The sequence below is a fragment of the Herpailurus yagouaroundi genome, unplaced genomic scaffold (genome assembly GCF_014898765.1).
Source record: "Herpailurus yagouaroundi ecotype Mexico unplaced genomic scaffold, PumYag 77, whole genome shotgun sequence".
In the NCBI taxonomy this organism is placed as follows: domain Eukaryota; kingdom Metazoa; phylum Chordata; class Mammalia; order Carnivora; family Felidae; genus Herpailurus; species Herpailurus yagouaroundi.
Window position 1 is genome coordinate 41424647 of NW_024412388.1, and position 18632 is coordinate 41443278.

The window sequence follows — 18632 nt, forward strand, 5'->3', positions numbered from 1 at the left end:
AAATAAATAAATAAATAAATAAATAAATAAATAAATAAATAAATAAATAAATGTTATTCAATAATTTATACTATTATATTTGCATTCATTTAGCAGATATTTGAGACATAAAATGAATAAGATTAAAATATCCTTCATTTCAAAAAGTTTGTTTTAGTTTCTCTTGTGGGGGAGGGAAAATGAATAAAGGCAGCCCTATAGATTACTAAGAATCAAGTAGAGTCAAGTAGAAAGGTGCCTGGGTGGTTCAGTCAGTTAAGCATCTGAGTTTGGCTCTGGCCATGATCTCACAGTTTGTGGGCTCTATGCTTACAGTGAGAAGCCTGCTTGGGAATCTCGCTCTCTCTCTCTCTCTCTCTCTACCCCCTCCCAAAACAAACTTCAAAAAGAAAAAAAAAAAAGGAATCAAGCAGACAAAAAAATAAAACAATTTTAAAATTATTTTTGACATAAAAACTCCTTTTTCTCATGCAAAATTTTACCCAGAAACCCAAAATATAACAAATTAGGGGTGAAATACTTTGGTTAAAGACAGTTGAAAGGCTCAAACCTTTGGCATTCGCCCTCCACTCAAGTGTCCAAGGTCCCTATGAATACAACTCAAGTACCACTTCAATAAAACAATCAAATGAATACAGAACCAGATATACAAAAAGATGATGTTTACATCATCAGACCTGAAATGCTTGTAGGCAAGGAGTGCTGTTCAATTCATACCACAGTTCAAAGGGTTCCCTGGTCTGCTGATGAACAGATTTCCTATTCTCACTTCAAAGGCAGCTTAGGAGTATCAATGTCTGAAGGCTCAAGTTCACCTGTACATGATTGGGTAAGAGTGTTTTGGAACCAGGAAGGGTATCCAAGAAGGCTTCATGGAAGTGACATCAGTGCAGGAATTTGAAGAATGGGGGAGAAGGTGAGAAGGTGATTCTACACAGAGGTAAGGGCAAACAATCAACAGAAAGCTCAGTTACATTTGAAAAGAACAGTAAGGAGTTGTGAATGGTGACAGGAATTGGAAGTAAGATTTTGAAGTTTTGTAGAAGATAACTTAAGAAAGGATTCATATGCCATGGTAAAAGTAAAGAAAATGAGAATGGGAAAAGGGAACAGATTCAAGAGTTATTAACATAGTATTAGGTCCAGGTGATAATTTGTGAAGAGGGGAAAATAGGATGGAAAGTAGAAGGCTACTTAGGAAATAATTTTAATGGGCCCAGCAGAGGACCTGAACACTAGAAATGGCAGAAAAGAAGAATATGGTCTGAATAAACATTTGTAAGATAAATTTTCAGGACTTATTAAGTAGATGAGGGGGCAAGAGAAGTCTAGCTAGAAATACGAAAATAAACACACAAAAAAATCTTCAAGCATCAAGGTTGGGGCTATAGCCTTAATAGGTATGAAAATTGGATTAAGAAATCAACATTCGGGGCGCCTGGGTGGCGCAGTCGGTTAAGCGTCCGACTTCAGCCAGGTCACGATCTCGAGGTCCGTGAGTTCGAGCCCCGCGTCAGGCTCTGGGCTGATGGCTCAGAGCCTGGAGCCTGTTTCCGATTCTGTGTCTCCCTCTCTCTCTGCCCCTCCCCCGTTCATGCTCTGTCTCTCTCTGTCCCAAAAATAAATAAACGTTGAAAAAAAAATTAAAAAAAAAAAAAGAAATCAACATTCACTGAATGCCTACTTTGAGAACACATTATGCCAATAATCCTTGTGAGCCACATAGTATCATTCCAGTTTGCAAATAAGGAAATCTAGTGTGAGCCACATAGTATCACTCAAGTTTTCACGTGAGGAAACCTAGTATGAAGGTTAATTGTATGTGTCAATTTGGCTAGGCTAGCCCAGTTGTTTGGTCAAACATTCTTCTAGATGTTACTGTAAAGGTATTTTTTAATGTGATTAATATTTATATCAGTACACTTTGAGTACAGTAATGTGGGTGGGCCTCATCCAATCAGTTGAAGGTCTTAAGAAAAAAGACCGAAGCCTCCTGAAGAAGAAGGTATTGTCTCCAGAAAGCCATTAGATTCAGCAGCAACATCAACTCTCCCCTGCTGGCCTGCCCTACAGATTTAGGACTTGCCAGCATTCACAATTGCATAAGCCAATTCCATAAAATTAGTCAATCATTCAATGTATGTGAATGTGTGTGTGTCTATCCTGTTGGTCCTGTTCCTCTGGAGAACCCTAATATACCTAGTCTCAGAAAGATTATTTGTCCAAGCTTTTATTTACTTTTTTTAAGTAGGCCTCACATGCCCAATGTGGAGTCCAAGGTGGGGCTTGAACTCACCACCCTGAGATCAAGACCTGAGCTGAGATGAAGAGTGGGATACTGGGGTGCCTGGGTGGCTTAGTTTGTTAAGCGTCCACTTCGGCTTAGGTCATGATCTCACAGCTCATGAGTTCGAGCCCTGTGTAGGGCTCTGTGCTGACAGCTTGGAGCCTGGAGCCTAATTCAGATTCTGTGTCTCCCTCTCTCTGTGCCCCTCCCCTGCTCGTGCTCTGTCTCTCTCTCTCAAAAATAAACATTAAAAAAAGAGACAGAGAGAGAGAGAGTTGGACGCTTAACCAACTGAGCAATCCAGGCGCCCCAACTTGTCCAAGGTTTTAAACGGCAGAGCCCAGACTTAAACACAGGTCTATCTCACTCGAAGCTCCATGCTCTTTCACAGTATCATGCTCCTTTCCATATGTCCTGGTTTGCTCAGGACAGTCTTGATTTACAATCTGTTGTCCCAGCATCCCATCCAGTTTACCATTTGTCTCAGATTTTGCATTTTCTTAAATGAACTATTATTATTAGTGGCAGTATTAAAATAAAACAAGATGAGGGGCACCTGGGTGGCTCAGTCAGTTAAGCCTCCAACTTCAGCTCAGGTCATGATCTTGCAGTTTGTGAGTTTGAGCCCCGCATCAGACTCCATGCTCACAGTGCAAAGACTGCTTGGGATTCTCTCTCTCTCCCTCTCTCTCTGTCCCTCCCCGACTCGTGCTATCTCTGTTTCTTTCAAAATAAATAAACTTAAAAAAAAAATAAAAACAAACAAAAAAATAAACCAAGATGGATTTAGTACACCTCTACTGTATACATCTAACTTCTGGCCAAGCTATCAACTAACTAGTAGAGTGTAAGTGCTTTATCCACTTCTTCAAATGATGAAATCTGTAAGAGGACTAGTGATAATTCCATCTTTCTTTTCCCAATTCTTCGCAGATACAGTATCACTACCATCTTCTTTTCAAGAAACAGCATGCAGAAGACTCACTGAAAAGTATCCTCAGACACAAGCAACCTTAGAGGTTGCTAACTCCTTACACCCTTGTGGGAGAGTGGAAGTAGTATTTGACACTGGTACTCCTGATGGCTATTTGGTATGCCAGTCACTGCACTGACACATACAAAGACCTGCAACATGCCCCAGGCCACCCACCAGCTGGCTAAGTCAGTGGGAAAGTACAGGCTATGGACAAATGAAGTATATGCAAGGAGTCAACAATAGTCTGAATTTTATTATTTACTGTATGGTATATAACTCTAGAACTACTTATTTTGTTGTTTGGCAATTGTTTTTTTATTATCCAAGAAGCCCTTTCAGAAACAATGAACTAAAAAGAAGAAATTGTATGTTTAATACAAAATTAAATACTCAGTTTTCATTTCTCTGAAAAATGGATAGATAGGTAATTTGCATAAAATTTTTGAAGCTACTGCTATTTATCATGGAGCTCTAGTGACATCACTGTTAATGAGTTAGCTACAACTGTCCAAATTTACAAATGTTTTCATATATCCACGGTTAAAATTTTAAGGATAAAAATGGTATTAGACACAAAATAACAAAAAAAACTTATGTATACTCTCCTTGCAACCTGTCATCTGATTTTAAAGACTGGAATCATTGGAAAACTGACTTCATAAATGCAACCTAAGTGTTTCAGTACTGAATCTTTGAAAACAAGTCCTCTAGAAATTGGTTGTACATTGCTCAAAATCAATTGACAATCTTTAATCAAAAGTTGAAGTTCAATGAATAAAGTTCCAAAAACACTTCAGCTTTTGAAGCTTTTAGCAAATATCAATTATTATAAACCAAATCTGCCAAGACACTGAAACATACTCCTCAAAAACAAGGCAAGAACTAAACAAATTAAATGATGAGGGTTCAAAGAGTATGTAAGATTTAATTCTGAAATTCTATAATTATACTTTGTAATGAATTACAGGAGTTCCATCAAAAGATTCCTGCTATTTTTAACTGGATACATTTATAGTCTGTACTGGAATAAAATGAAATTATAGAAAGCCTACAATTTTGCACTAAATTTAGTGAAACATAAAATAATCATAAAGAGGGACAACTTCTATGACAAGATTTGTCTTATAAAAATATTTGCCAAAGAGAGTACCTTAATAGAGGCCTGTAACACCTCCTGTAAAAATATTGGGGCTAACAAATTCATAATTTTCAATAAGAAAAAAATGAGAATTAAGAAAATACTTCATTTAGCAATTTTTTTTCCCTGAACTAACCAGGTACATCACAACAAATAGAGTACATTAGCAATTAATATTACTGGTTACAGAGAATAAACTGTGAATATTAACTACAGCAGACAATTGTATGAATAAATTTAAACTAGTTAAACTGCACTGGAAAATAATTACATTCTTCAGAAAGTATTAGTGACACAATATTAGAGACACTTATGGCTAAGAAATGATTAAAAAAATACCAAAAAAAATTCTATCTGTGTTTTTTAATATTGACAATGTAAAACCTTAATTTTGTTATAACAAAGAACAAATGTACTTCAGTACATTTTGTTTTTGAAAATTGTCTCTGACTAGAACTCCTTTACTAATCTACCAATGTAATGAAATCATTTTGATGGCCAAAAAAAAATTAAGTATTTCAAAAAACTTACAGAATTCTAAATATTTATAAATGTCCCTTTCATTCTCAAAAATGTCCAGGTTGAATGAAAAATTGTATACTCACCCTACTTACAAGAGTAAAAAGTAAAAAGACAAGAGTAAATATACTTTTCCAGAGGAAGCAAATGAAATACATTCCATCAATAATGAAGAGTTAATTTTTAAAGATAATTCAGTTGAATTTTTAGTACCCAGAAAAAAAAAATCTCATATATAGAAATTCTGAGCTCCAAACTATACCTTATTAATCATCATGTTACAGACATCACATTGGTTACTACATAAACACATCTGAGAAGGCATTAGCTCACTAAAGTGTTGTAAAGTACACCCTGTGCTGATTAGTATACTAATACGATACAGCTAAATGAGAATGGAAAAAGCCATCCAAATTGCCAATTCACTCATCAAGCAAGACCAATGAGCATTTTTATGTCTCAGTAAAAAAAAAAAATTTTTTTGTTGAAATATGATCATCTTAGATCAAAAAGAATTCACACATACACAACACACACAATGAATGCAGACAGAAAAAAATTTGAAAGGCAGAGCTAAAATGGTAATAGTGATGGGACGCCTGGGTGGCTCAGTGTCCGACTTCAGCTCAGGCCAACGTTCTCACGGTCCGTGAGTGCGAGCCCCGCGTCGGGCTCTGTGCTGACAGCTCAGAGCCTGGAGCCTGCTTCAAATTCTGTGTCTCCCTCCCTCTCTGACCCTCCCCCGTTCATGCTCTGTCTCTGTCTCAAAAATAAATAAACATTAAAAAATAAATTAAAAAATTAAAAAAATGGTAATAGTATCTCTGAAAAATGGGATCATAAATTATTTTTACATTCATCTCTGTACTACTGTGTATTCTCTGAAAACATTTTTTATAATAAGCACATCCTACTTTTAAATTTTTTTTTTCAACGTTTATTTATTTTTGGGACAGAGAGAGACAGAGCATGAACGGGGGAGGGGCAGAGAGAGAGGGAGACACAGAATCGGAAACAGGCTCCAGGCTCTGAGCCATCCGCCCAGAGCCCGACGCGGGGCTCGAACTCACGGACCGCGAGATCGTGACCTGGCTGAAGTCGGACGCTTAACCGACTGCGCCACCCAGGCGCCCCAAAGCACATCCTACTTTTATAAGTAAAACAAAAAAGCCATTTTCATTTTGAGGAAAAACATAAAACTCCAAAATTCTGAAATCAGTATTCAAAATTGCATATGGGGGGTGCCTGAGTGGCTCAGGTGGTTTGAGCATCTGACTCTTGATTTGGGCTGAGGTCATGATCCCAGGGTCATGGGACTGAACCCCACATCAAGCTCTGTGCTGAGCATGGAGCCTATTTGGGATTCTCTCCCTGTATCCCTCTCCCCCCTCCCCCACTCATGCTTTCTCTCTCTAAAATTAAAAAAAAATGCATATGAATTTTTAGCATCTAAATTAATTTCTAAAGGAAAACTTTTAAACTACAGTTGTCAAGACAAAAATCTGATCTTTTAAAATTCTAACATTATTTAAAAGCAATTATTTATTAATTAGCTATATAATAAACTCTTATCAGTTGCCACAAAGTAAAATATTCATAAATGTAAGAATTCCTTCTCAAGAGTCAGTAGCTATTTATTACTACTCTGAAAAAATGTTAAGTGCTTATAACAGATGTTAGAAAGTAAATACAGTTTTGTAAAAAAAATACTCAAGTTTTGGTATCAGATAGGCCTAGATTCAAAGTCCATTCCATTACTTTTTAGATGATCTTGAACAATTTACTTCACCTTTTAAAAAAGCCTGTCTCCTTATCTATAAAGTGCTAATAATGTCTATTTTTCATCGGTCTTATATGAATTAAATTAATTGAAATAAAAAGAGATGATTACTTGTTTCCTAATATCCTTTCTTCTTTCTTTAGCAACAGCATCCCTAAGCTTTTTTTTTCAATATATGAAATTTATTATCAAATTGGTTTCCATACAACACCCAGTGCTCATCCCAAAATGTGCCCTCCTCAATACCCATCACCCACCCTCCCTCCCTCCCACCCCCATATCAACCCTCAGTTTGTTCTCAGTTTTTAAGAGTCTCTTATGCTTTGGCTCTCTCCCACTCTAACCTCTTTTTTTTTCTTCTCCTTCCCCTCCCCCATGGGTTTCTGTTAAGTTTCTCGGGATCCACATAAGAGTGAAAACATATGGTATCTGTCTTTCTCTGTATGGCTTATTTCACTTAGCATCACACTCTCCAGTTCCATCCATGTTGCTACAAAGGGCCATATTTCATTCTTTCTCATTGCCACGTAGTACTCCATTGTGTATATAAACCACAATTTCTTTATCCATTCATCAGTTGATGGACATTTAGGCTCTTTCCATAATTTGGCTATTGTTGAGAGTGTTGCTATAAACATTGGGGTACAAGTGCCCCTATGCATCAGTACTCCTGTATCCCTTGGGTAAATTCCTAGCAGTGCTATTGCAGGGTCATAGGGTAGGTCTATTTTTAATTTTTTGAGGAACCTCCACACTGTTTTCCAGAGTGGCTACACCAATTTGCATTCCCACCAACAGTGCAAGAGGGTTCCCGTTTCTCCACATCCTCTCCAGCATCTATAGTCTCACAGCATCCCTAAGCTTTATCTGGACATATGGACACCTAGCTAAAGCTACATTTCCCAGCCTCTCTTACAATCCCAATTCTCCCAATGGAATGAGGATGTAACTAATGTGTCCAACTCCAGGTTATGTACCTACAGCGAAGGAGAATGCTTTCTACCTCCTAGTCCTTCTTCTAGCTGGCCAGAATGAAGATATGGTAGCAGAACATGGAACAGCGGTCCACACTGAGATGGAAAACATGGCTGAGAATAAAAGAATGATAAGAGAAAAAGGGCGTAGATCCCTGACACTATCATGAAGATGCCGTATCAGCCCTATACCATTTACTCTACCTGGACAGTTACTTGAGGAAGATAAACTCTCTTGTTTAAACACTATGATTTTGGCTTGAACCAACACCCTTAACTAATGCAACAAAGAAAAAAAAAAAAAGATCTATTTTTATTAAGAAAAAAATCATTTAAAGTACAGTAAACTTTAGTAAGAAAAAAATTATTAAAAAAAGTATAGCATACTATACTAAGGCAGGTTGCATTATAATTCTCAATCATTTATTCTCCTCTTATAAAAGTATTAACATCCCTGCCTGCTGCCGTGTGACTTGTAGTGCCTCTCTATGGCAAGAACAGCCCTACTGCTGGCTTGGCCATTTGACTTACTTTGGCCAGTGAAATAGGAGAAACTTCCAGTTCCAAGTTAGAAGCCTTAAGAACGATTGTGTGTTTTCACCAACTCTTGCTCTTTTCTCTCTACCAAGAGAACCATACATCACAAATAGGGGGTGCTCTTTCACCCTGGATCCTAAAATGAAAAAGAATCGTAGTGTAGAACCATAGATGATTACTAGGAGAACCTATAACATGAGCAATAATTAAACTTTTGCCATTGTAAGCTACTGATGTTTTTGGTTATTTCTTACTCAAAATAATTTTTCAAAAGTTAACATATAGATAATCTAACACCAAAGTATACCAGGTAGTAAAAGAAGAAGGAAGAAGGAAGAAGGAGGAGGAGGAGGAAGAGGAGGAGGTGGAGGAGGAGGACCTGATTACTAGGGAAATCCATAGGTTAGTAAATAAATATCAAGAATTGCTTCATATGGAATTTTTAGTTTCATCTCTGGGGGGTTATATGGGAGGTAGATGCTACATCATATGACTTTTGAGAGACTGATTCTATAATACACAAAATGAACTGAAACTTTAAATAGTGTTAGGCTTATTATAAATGGTTATAGTACAATGTGGGGAAAAAAGGTAAAAACAGAGAAAGGACCTCTAAAACATAATTTTTATCTTTTTTCCATTAATCACAAGTTCACACAATAAAGAATAACCAGTGAATAAATTAATAAAATGAAGAGGGGAATGGGTATGAACATAAAGGAGTAACAAAAAACCTTTGTGATGGAACAGTTCTTTATCTTAATTACTTACTGTTAGTTACATGAATCCACACATGATAAAACTGCATATGCATAGTCCATCAACTGATGAATGGATAAAGAAATCGTGGTTTATCTACACAATGGAGTACTACGTGGCAATGAGAAAGAATGAAATATGGCCTTTTGTAGCAACGTGGATGGAACTGGAGAGTGTTATGCTAAGTGAAATAAGTCATAGAGACAAAGACAGATGCCATATGTTTTCACTCTTATGTGGATCCTGAGAAACTTAACAGAAGACCATGGGGGAAGGGAAGGAAAAAAAAAAAAAAAAAGGTTAGAGAGGGAGGGAGCCAAAACATAAGAGACTCTTACAAACTGAGAACAAAGTGAGTGTTGATGGGGAGTGGGAGGGAGGGGTGGGTGGGTGATGGGTATTGAGGAGGGCACCTGTTGGAATGAGCACTGGGTGTTGTATGGAAACCAATTTGACAATAAACTTCATATTTAAAAAAAAACTGCATATACATAGAACTACATACATACAAACATGCACAAAAATATCTATAAAACCAGGGCACCTGGGTGGCTCAGTCAGTAAAGCGTCCAACTTGGGCTCAGGTCATGATCTCGTGGTTTATGGGTTCAAGTCCCACATCAGGCTCTGTGCTGACAGCTCAAAGCCTGGAACCTGCTTCAGATTCTGTATCTCCCCCTCTCTCACCCCCTCCCATGCTCATGTTCTTTCTCTCAATAATAAACGTTAATTTTTTTTTTTAAATAATAAAAAAAAACTATAAAACCAATGACATTTGAATAAGGCCTGTGAATTGTGCCACGGTCAATTTCCTAGTTTTGCTATTGTACCATAGTTATATGAAGTATGACAATTAGGGACAACTGGGTAAAGGGTATATGGGACCTCTCTGTAGTACTTTTTTGCAACTTCCCATGATAAGGTGGTGTTGAAGACCACTGTGAAATAGAGAGGTGAAAATCCAGACAGAGAGCCTGTCTGTAAAGGCAAACAGATACAAAAATCTGGATAACAAAAAGGAGACAATGGAATAGTTTTTATTTTTCCAGAAAAACCACGCAAAATCTTTTTTGTTTTGCTCTCTAAAAATTTAAGAAAATGAGTAACAACTCATTACTAGTAGACATAAAAGGTAAGTGTTATATAATGCCACAATTTTCTGGGTAATTTGCCATACAAGTATTTTTAACATATTAACACACAAAAATTCAGCTACTTAGAATATAGCCATCTAATACTTCATTTTCAAGAGAACGGAGGAACCAGAAGGGGGAACTAGCCCTAACATTCTTTTAACTATTCCATCACAATCACAACCACCAACTTCTTTAATGTTGGAACAGCAACTCCAAAGGCCAAAGTAACAAATGAATACAACCAGAAGAGCCTATGCATTTATACACATTTATTTACTCAGTATGAATGGCTTTCAAGTTTGGAGACTAAAACCTTCTGACAGACTTGTAATGTCTAAAGCAGACTTGTATATTTCACAATACAAAGGAAAACAGGATAAGGACAAGAATGAAAAAATAAAAGGGAGCAATGGTGATCAACAGCAATCCAAACTGACAAAGGAAACAGGAATCTGAAGCTGTCTGAAGAGTCCAGAGAACGTCAATAAAAATGAAACTTTAGAAAGGAAAACAACCCTGAAACTGAGTAGAGGTGGAGAAAAAGCAAGTCATGTGAGCAGTCCTCACCTTTAAAGCCAGTGAGAAGGTGCTCAAAGAGACACAAGCAGCCATCTGAGCAGTTCCCTTAGAGAATCCACAGTATCAACCCTCAGCTCTGTGAGTCACAACTCATTTAATAATTTAACAAACATGTACTGGATGCCTTCTAGGGATACAGCAATAGGTTTATATGTCTGGGGTTACAAAAATCATACATGGCTCCTGCCCTCAAAACAGCTTACACTATAATAAAAGTTTCAGTGTTCCATTCTGCAAATGTGCTAACATCTCATGTTAGTCCCATAACAAACCATTATAAATTGGTAACATAACAGTAGTACTATAATACTAGTATTGCAAAGAAAACTTTGAAAACCTAGACCTAAGAATATATTTGCTTTGGAGATGATCAGAACCAAAAGGTACTTTAAGTAGAGAAAAGGATTTCAAAAGATGACATACCTGTATGCTACTGAAAAACAATGGGCGTAAACAGAACGTAGCAGCAACTCAGACCAATAATGAACTAGTTTTATTAAATCCAGTTCAATCTGACCAAAAATCTAAGTGGCAGAGTGACAATGAATAGAAAGAGTAGCTTTGGTCTCTCACCAGAAGATAGTTAAGTCCTACACATGCCAGTATAGTTACCCCAAAATAAAGAGAAGTCACTGGGAGAAGCATTATCTTTAAGCAGGAATAATATATGAATTTATAAACATTCAAATAAGGAAGAAATGAAACAAAATAACTATCTCCTGCATTTGTATAGCACTTTACCTTTTTTTTTTACCAAGGACATTCACAACCTCACCTCAGGCCCTTTTTCTACACTAACCCAGATGATCACATCAAGTCCCACGATATCAATACCACACTTATACTGATGACTATCAAATGGGTATCTTTAGTTCAAACCCCTTCTCTGAACTCCAAATTTACATAAACCATCTACTTTACATCTCCACTTGGGTATCTCCCAAACATCTGAAAGACTTGTATTTTTTTTTTTCTCCAAAAACCCATTCCTATCCCCGGCACAAACCATCTAGATGCACAAGCCAAATACCTGAGTCTACCTGTCCCTCACTGTCTATTTTCAATCCATCAGCAAGTCCTATCAACTCTAATTCCAAGATATACATTGAACTCATCCAACTCTCTCACATCTCAGTCCATATCTTGTCTTTCCTACTACTACTACAAACTTTTTTTTAAAGTTTATTTATTTTTGAGAGAGAGAGTGGGGGAGCATCGGAGAGAGAGGGGGACAGAGGATCCGAAGCAGGCTCCGCGATGACAGCAGAGAGCCCAATGCGGGGCTCAATCACGAACAGTGAGATCATGACCTGACCCAAAGTTGGACACTCAACCGACTGAGCCACCCAGGCACCCCTGTAACAAACTTTTATCCACCCTCTCAGCCTTTATTCTTGCCTCTCCATACAGAGTATACAGTGGTCATATAAAAATATAAATCAGGACATAATGTTACCCTGTTTAAACCCCTCAATGGCTTCTTATTTGACAAAAAAAATAAAATCCAAACTCTTTGCCATGGCTTGGAATTGCTGCCAGTCTCTGCTCACGTCTCCAGCCTGATTTAGGGCCACTAACTCCACTCTGATATTTCAATTCTTCTAAAAGTACAAATTCTGTCTTAATTCACAGCTTTTGCATGCATCATTCTCTCTTCCTGAAAAGCATAGTTGGTATCTTCATTTACTTAGCTTAAATGTTACCCACTCTAAGATTTTTTTGGATCATCATAAAGTAGGTGCTCTTCTCTTTTATTTTCTTCCTTAGCTTTGCTTGTTTCCTTCAGAGACCTTAATACAACTTGTTTTAATTTTGTCTGTGGTTTTTTTTGTGTGGGTGGCCCTCACTATAAGATGAGCTCCATGACAGCAGAAGCCCATGCCTATCTTGTTCATCATATCCCCAATACCTAGCATGGTACCTACTTACAGAAGCACTCAATAAATATTAGTTGAATGAATGATTATTAATGAAATTCCTTCTTGCAGTAAATTCCCAAATACTGCTGGGAGTATAAATTCATTTATTCAAAATTTATTGACAACCTACTACTTACCAAAGACTGAGCTAGGCACAGTGATACACAGTCCCTTCTCTCAGAGAGTTTACTGTCTACGGTAGAGAAAGAAAAGGGTAAACAAGACATTTTTTCCTCAACCTCTTCTGAGAATGTTCCCTTCACCACCTAACATGAAATAATACTTGGTCCTTTCCTAAAGAAAAAGCTAGACACATCTTTTCTCCGAATGTTACTTTCAACCCCTCTTTTAAATGAAACTCAACCTCTCACCTCCCTCTCAAATGGTCCATTTTTTATAACTGTCCTACCTCAGGGTCCAGAAATGGGATTAAAATGCTCTTTGATCATTTCTGCAGCTTGTCCACATTATACTACTCAACTTTTTGTTTCAAAAACAAAACAAAATAGAGGCACCTGGGTGGCTCAGTTAAGCATATGACTTCAACTCAGCTCATGATCTCACAGGCCATGTGTTGGTTTGAGCCTCACGTCGAGCTCTGTGCTGACAGCTCAGAGCCTGGAGCCTGGTTTGGATTCTGTGTCTCCCTCTCTCTGCTCCTCCCCCACTGGTTCTCTCTCTCTCTCTCTCTCTCTCTCTCTCTCTCTCTCTCTCAAAAATCAATAAAACATTTAAAAAATACATTAAAAACAGGAGCACCTGGGTGGCTCAGTAAGTTAAAAACCCACTTCGGCTCAGGTCATGATCTTGCGATTTGTGGGTTCGAGCCCTGTGTCAGGCTCTGTGCTGACAGCTCAGAACCTGGAGCCTGGAGCCTGCTTCGGATTCTGTGTCTCCCTCTCTCTCTCTGCCCCTCCACCTCTCACACTCTGTCTCTCTCTCTCTCAAAAATAAAAATGTACATTAAAAAACTTAAAAAAATAACTTAAAAACAAAATAAAGCTCTACTTTTTTTTCTATTTTATTTTATGTTTTTAAGTTTTTACTTAAATTCTAGTTAGTTAAAAAGCTCTACTCTTTTGAACCTCTTACCTTTCAACAAAATTACTCTCTCCTCTTCCTTAACACTGGTATCTTTTAACCTGGTCTCTCTACCCCACGTAAGGCTTTGGCACCTGACTCATTGTCTTCCTCTTTACTCTAAACCTCATCAATGGATTATTTCACCATTGACTTAACCCATCCAACAACCTGGCTTCTTACTTCCCAGACCTCTTAACTCCAATGGTCTCTCCAAAACACAGAGTTATACATATATGTTATGCCCAGTCACTCTCTTACTCCCATGGTAATAGCCTTCCCAGCCTTTCTACCTTTACCTGCACACACTTTTCCTCCTAAATCATTACTTTGAGTACCTTGTTCTCCAAACATAACCTCTTCTTTCAAGTTATCATCTTTTGCCTCTATAACACGGACCCTTTCACTTGGACTCTAAACCATCAGACCCCTTCTTTGTTGTACTTTCCTCCTCATTCAGTTTAGATACGGTGTACCATTTTGATAATATTCTTGCTAATATCTTGAATTCTCTTGTTCCTCTTGTCTTTTGGTCACACCAACATAGCAAAATCCCAAACCCTGATGAATTCAACTACCCCCTTTTCTTTGAGGTTGCAGCTGAGAAAGTCACTCAACAGGACAGACTGGAATTCATGATAACTACATTGGTTTTCTAGAGCTGCCATAAAAAAGTACCACAAACTGAGTGGCTAAGGACAACATTAATTTACTGACCATCTGGAAGCCAGAAGTCCAAAATCAAGGTGTTGGCAGTGCCAATCTCCCTCTGAAGGCACTAGGAAAGGACCTGTTCCAGGTCCCTAATTTTGGTAGTTTTGTGGCTTATGGTAACATAACTCCAATCTTATGGCATTCTTCCTGTGTGTATGCCTGTGCCCAAATTTCTGCTTTTGATGAAGACATCAGTTATATTGGATTAGTTGCCCATCCTACTCCAGTATGACCTCATCTCAACTAATTATATCTATAATGACTCTAATTCCAGGTAAAGTCACATTCTAGGACTTCAACCTATGAATTTGAGTGAGGAGAGACACAATTCAACACATAACAACCAGTAATCTCAATTCTTTCTGACAAACCTACTCTTCAACCCATTCTCTACAGCAACTATTTTGGGAACAAATGTGAACTTTAGTCAATCCAATCAGACAAAATCTCAGTTCTTTCATGGGAACTATCATAGAAGAGATTCTCTCTTCCACTGCACTAGGAGTTACAAAGACCACATGCCTGCAGCTTTACAAACATCTTAGTGCTACCATGGGAAAACCTGTCTGAGACTGGAGCCAAGATATGAAGGAAAAACTGAAAAGTGACATCACTGAGACCCTAACACATCTGAAGACAGCTTTACTCCCAGGCCTATCAACTACATAAACTAACATATTCCCTTTCCATTTAAGAACTGGCGTTTCCTATCACTTGCGTAAAAGGGTTCTGATGTAAGAACAGATAAAACTGGCTAATAAAGTAAACTTTATATACTTCTTGACTGGTTTTCAGAATAACACAGATCGAAGAATAAAACTTTATTCTTTACTATTTCAATTATTTTCATACTATATACCTAACATTTTTTAAAAATCCACACAGGGGTGCCTGGGTGGCTCAGTCAGTTAAGTGTCAGACTCCTGATTGCAGCTCAGGTCATGATCTTACAGGTTTGTGAGTTCAAGCCCCCACTTCACACTGACACTGCAGAGTCCACTTGGGATTCTCCCTCTCTCCCTCTCTCTCTGCCCCTGCCCCACTCAGGTTCCCTCTTTCAAAAATGATAAAATAAACTTTAAAAAATCCACATAATCTTACTTCGTTTGTCTCAAGTATAATTTAGAATAAACACCATTTCTTAAATAAGCTTCTTAAAGTAAACTAAGAAAACATGCATGTTTACATGTTTATTAGTTGTTTATTTCAAAAACAGCAAAGAACTTGTTAAAAAGAATTTTCATTATTATGACAACTTACAAAATGGGAGAGAGGGTAAACCCTCACAGTCTACCACTGACACCCAACTCTGTAGGATGATTAATAGCCTGAACTAATAGGTTTGATTGGTAAAAGTTGGCCTGTACTAATAGAAGGCAAACATGCTTAAATTTAATACAGATAAATGAAGATTAGCTTATTCAATAGCTTTGCACAAATAAAATTAAACATTCACAATTAATGGGGTACCAGAGACCCAAAAGAATCAGCAATGAAATGTTTTTCTTTTTTAAATTTTTTTAATGTTTTTACTTATTTTTGAGAGAGAGAGAGACACACACACACACACACACACACACACACACACACACGCAGAGCATGAGCGGGGGAGGGATAGAGAGGGAGACACAAAATTCGAAGCAGGCTCCAGGCTCTGAGCTGTCAGCACAGAAGCCAACACAGGGCTCGAACTCATGAGCTGTGAGATCATGATCTGAGCTGAAGTCGGACGCTTAAACGACTGAGCCACCCAGGTGCCCCCATCAGAATAAATTTTTTTTAAATCATGTCATCTACAGAGATAATTTTATTTTTTTCCTTTCTAATTTGGAGGACTTTTATTTCTTTTTCTTGCCTAATTTCTCTACCTATAATTTCCAGTACTATGTTGAATGGAAGTGTTTCTTGCTAATCTTGAGTCATGCTCATCTTGCTCCTCATCTTAAAAAAGCTTTCAGTCTTTCAACACTTAGTATGATGCTAGCTGTGGGTTTTTATATATGGCTTTTATCATGTTGAGGAAGTTCCCTTCTATTGCTAGTTCACTGAGTATTTTCATCATGAAAGGGTGTTGAATTGTCAAATGCTTTTTCTGCATTAATTGAGATGATCATGTGGGGTTTTTTCCCCCTTCATTCTATTAACGTGGTATATTACATTGATTGATTTTCATATGATGAACCATCCTTGTGTTTCATTGTCTTTTCCTGGAAATATATCCACAAACCAGGAAATAAAAAGCATCCTTTTAGAGCCAAATGACTAAACTTTGACCGGAAAAATACTGTCAACTCATCTGTACTGTAATATGAAAAGATCTGTTGCTTTTCAATCCCTAGCTTCGTAAAATACTAGCAGGATGTTAGTCAGTCACACACAGTCCACCAATTTGTCATCTGGCCTACTTAGCATACTCCTCTCTTCAAATGCAAGTTTTGCTCTGGTGGTTGTCTACTGATCACTCATACAGACTCCGCAGAGAATTACCTACACCAGAAACTGTAACTGCTTAACCTCTATCTGGAAAGTAGTAGGAGTAAGAATATCTACTGGAATTGGAGTAGGGGATAATTTTGGTGAATGGGTAGAGAGACAATATTCAACTAGTCTCAATTTCAAGTATTCTGTAATAATTAGTGGACCATTTGTTTTTCATTTCTAGTTAAGGAAATACAATAACTCTGGCTGGAGCACTTACATGAACAGTAAACTTGACAAGGGATTATTGAGGGAAAGCAGCTAGGAAGATTAAAGATAACTAAAATGACCTATTTTGCTTAAAGCTCACAGTTCAGGGTCAATTGGAATATTATACAAATATGCTTTACACTAGATAGTTTATATGAATCAGAAGACTCAATGCATTAACATGCTAACACATCAGTCATTTCTTATTTATACAAACTGCTGATCCATTCATCATGTGTCATTGCACTAGGCACTCTTGACAGAGAGATGAACAAATAGGACTTCTTTCCTCTCCCGTAACTTAGTCTTAAGAGAAAAAAAAAAGAAAAAGAAAGAAATTATAACACAATGGCTAAATACAAAAACGTATTTAATGCACTAAGCTGTCAGACAAATAAGAAAGTATTAATATATTGTACTTACTATCATTATTACCAGGCAGAAACAAAGTACAGAGAGAAATATACTAAGGAAATACAAAGTTTAAAAACTTGTTTGTTCACTCATTATTCATTCATTTAGACATTTGTTGTACATCTATATGCATTGATATTGGGAATACTAAAATAAGTGAGAAACCATAGTCCCTGACATTGAACACTCAAGTCTAGAGGGAAAAACAGACGATAATAGTCTACTGTGATAAGTGCAACAAGAGGAAGTAAATATAGTTGCTATGGAATCAGAGATACCTAAAGGAGACAAAAGAGGAAAAATCAATAAAAGTCAGGTCTGAATTATTTTATAACAAATAGAAAAAGCTGAGGAAGTCACTTACAAGTGACATCTAAATTAAATCTTAAAGGAACCAGTCAAGCAACTGTAAAGAGTACTCCCATCTCAAGGCCCCTACACTTGCTGTTCCATCTACCTGGAACGTGTCCATAGATACTCATATGGCTTACTTCTTATTTCATCAAACTCTGATCAAAATAAACTTCCTCAGAGGGGCCTTTCTGACCATCCTATCTAAAGTGGCTCCCAATAGCACCCTCTTCTCTTACCCCACTCTTACTGTTTTTCCTAGCTCTCATCACAATTGGACACACTTATTATCTATTTGTTTCTGTTGGTCTCCCTCACTAGAAATATTAACCCATGGGGCCAACGACTGTCTTGCTTACTATGTGTCACAGTACAGACACCAGTGCTTGATCGATAGGAGGTACTCAGTATCTATCAAATGAATAAACCAAAGAAGAGCCAGAAAAATTCAGGCAGAGCAAGAAAAATGTACAGAAGAAAGTTATAAAAATGGGCCATGGCTGGGTACTCTTGACCAATAATAATTGTAATAGCAAATATTTTTATTAAGGATTCACTTATGGGCCAAGCACTATTCTCAGCACTTTATTTGTATTATCTCACCTAATCTTCACAATCTATAAAAGAGACACTCTTATTCACATTTTACATATGAAGAATCTGAAACACAAGGAGATTAAATGAGGTACCCAAATTCACATAGCTAGCAAATGGCAGAACTAGAATTCCAAGACAAGCAGTACAATGCCAGGGCTCATTTAACCACTCTTTTAACCACTGC

At 37.4% G+C, this 18632-nt stretch overlaps 1 protein-coding gene and 1 long non-coding RNA gene across 3 annotated transcripts in view; one reads left to right on the forward strand and one right to left on the reverse strand.

Moving 5' to 3' along the window:
- Positions 1–18632, reverse strand: part of EPS15 (epidermal growth factor receptor pathway substrate 15) — a 154967-nt gene that overhangs the window by 119877 nt on the left and 16458 nt on the right. The gene's annotated exons all lie outside the window — the stretch shown is intronic.
- On the forward strand, positions 9664–15174 carry LOC121027114 (uncharacterized). Its single transcript, XR_005788565.1, has 2 exons — positions 9664–10763; positions 14673–15174. It is a non-coding gene; the product is annotated as an uncharacterized LOC121027114 (long non-coding RNA).